Source organism: Oratosquilla oratoria, chromosome 20 (genome assembly GCF_046742065.1).
Source record: "Oratosquilla oratoria isolate Oo_2021 chromosome 20, ASM4674206v1, whole genome shotgun sequence".
Taxonomy (NCBI): domain Eukaryota; kingdom Metazoa; phylum Arthropoda; class Malacostraca; order Stomatopoda; family Squillidae; genus Oratosquilla; species Oratosquilla oratoria.
In genome coordinates, this window is record NC_134796.1 from 21,509,545 (window position 1) to 21,512,044 (window position 2,500).

Sequence of the window (2,500 nt, forward strand, 5' to 3'; positions counted from 1 at the left end):
ATATATATATATATATATATATATATATACATACATATATATATATATATATATATATACATACATATATATATATACATATATATACAGATATAGGTATAGATATATAATACATATATATATATATATATGTACACATATATACACATTGTTTATCTTTAAATTGTCTATTCATACATGTAATTATCTATTTCTATGTTCATTTATATATTTCTTATTTCATTGTATGTTTATGATTTTTACGTATTTGTCTATTGATTCATTTATAATTTTAAATGTTTATTTATCCACTTGTTTATTTACTTGTCTTTTTGATTATCTATATATACTTTTCATAAAATTATATAGTTTTTATTTTTCTACTTCAGTCCGTCAGAAGCTAATATGTATATATTATATATATATATATATATATATATATATATATATATATATATATATATATATATATATATATATAAAGTGGGGTTTCTCAGTAAATAGAATACCTGTTGTTCTTGTATATGTTGTTTTAACTGATACTTTGTTATTTTTGTTTTTCTATTGTTATTGTTGTTGTTGCTGTTATTGATGCTGCTGGTGTTGTTGTTGATTTTTTTCCGATCATTTATGGTTTGTATGTAAAAAGGACTGGAATTTACCCTGCAGTCTTTTTTTTTGTCTTTTTTTTTTCTAAGGAAATGCCATGTGTTGAGATGTATTCAGTTGTCAGACGCTTAATCATAGGTGGTTCGGTACACAATGGGCAGCTACGCTCACTACTTTGGTTGAAGGATTGTTGGCTGGATGATGACCCCCTTCATCCCGGTGACGCTTCCGTGCACAGTTTCTATCGTATATGATTTCATTACACATCTGAGATTCGGACCCCACAAAATCAGGGTCATAGTCGATTGATTCCCCATATAAAGGAGGGGCTGGGTTCTTAGCTTTTTAACAAGATCACCTGACGTGTATGGTGAGGCTATCTTCTATGCAAGGCGTCGCTATATTGAATGGCATCGTCCTCAGGTTTGATTTATGGTCGAGGGTCGAATACGTGCAACCACGAGTATCGCACATCTGTCGTTTACCACTTCAATACGACGATCCGCTCATGAATAGTCTTTGTTCTGGCTAATAACAGATACAGTTAAGGGAGCGGAAGACTCCAGCTTAATAAGAGAGTTTTAACAGTGTCCAGACCCTTTTCAGATTGAAGGTTTCTGTCTCAGCTGCATCAAATTGTCTATCATCAGCCAAAACAAAGGCATAAAAGTGCGTTACCGAGTTGAAGGGGCCGATAACTGAAATATCATATCACATCAAGCGATTCAGCAAAGTGTCATGCTTCAATAATTTTGTTCAGGCTGGCGCCAGACTATTTGACTCAGCGTAAGGATAGAACCTAGATTAACTCTCTGGCTAAGATTAGCCCTTTTTTCTCAACTGAATCAGATCAGTTGACATTGGTCAGAATATATTTTGTTAAGGGAAAGGAGAGTCTTTTTTCACAGAAAGAGATCTCAATCGATCGAGATCACACTCTACATTATTACTTGTGTCCACCATTAAATCTGGTTAATTTACAGAGGCTATATCACTAATTTCATTGCCACCATTTTTACTACTACCAAGATCAAGAAATTGAATGCTATCACCATCAAAACTCTTGGTATCATCACCAATGCTAAAGATACCACCATCATTGTCACATTCACCACCATTTTCACCAATATTACCAACATATCAGTCGGTAAAGTTACTAACATTTTTGTTATTACCAACACAACAAATACCTTTACCACCAGCGCCTTCACTGATGTTAGTATCCCCATCATCACAGCCACCTCCACAAAGCACACTTCCACCTGTGTCATTATCACCATCACTATCCATCTCCACTACCGTCAGTACAGTAGACAACCCGAACGGGGCACTGACTGTGGCAGTCTTACCCTGTCGATATTTTAGGGACTTTAGTGTCATCCCTACAGACCAGAGTCACGCAGTATTCATGTGTAATTGGAGAGCAATCTTCACTCACATGACAGAACAAGGGATCACACTCAGTTTATACTTCTACTTCATTCTCCTGCTGTCATCCTTATTTCTCTTCTTTGCCACATCTATGACTCCACCTCTTCGATGCGATATTCTCCCCAAGGATAGAAGCGCTGAATATTGTTGACAAAATGCTTAACATTGCCAACAAACACCTTTTCCGTAGTCATCTCGGCCACTTTCATCATTGCCAAAGTCAGCTATCGTGCCACCACCACCACAGACAACAATCTCTCTTCCACCGACAACAACCAGCAAAAAACCCACAACAGTGATGACGTGGATCCCACATCACTATCAGATGGGGTTTCAACAATTTAAACACCATCGTGGAAAGAACACACCATTGCACCCCACCACCCGACCACCATTTTCTCCATCACCACAACTACCATTATGATCACCCTCACCATATACCATCAGCGTAATAATCTGCCACCACTATCTCTACCCCTGC

At 36.4% G+C, this 2,500-nt stretch overlaps 1 protein-coding gene across 3 annotated transcripts in view; it reads left to right on the top strand.

The window, feature by feature from the left end:
- The window catches only part of LOC143036392 (uncharacterized), a 405,831-nt gene that overhangs the window by 348,063 nt on the left and 55,268 nt on the right, over nt 1-2,500 (top strand). The gene's annotated exons all lie outside the window — the stretch shown is intronic.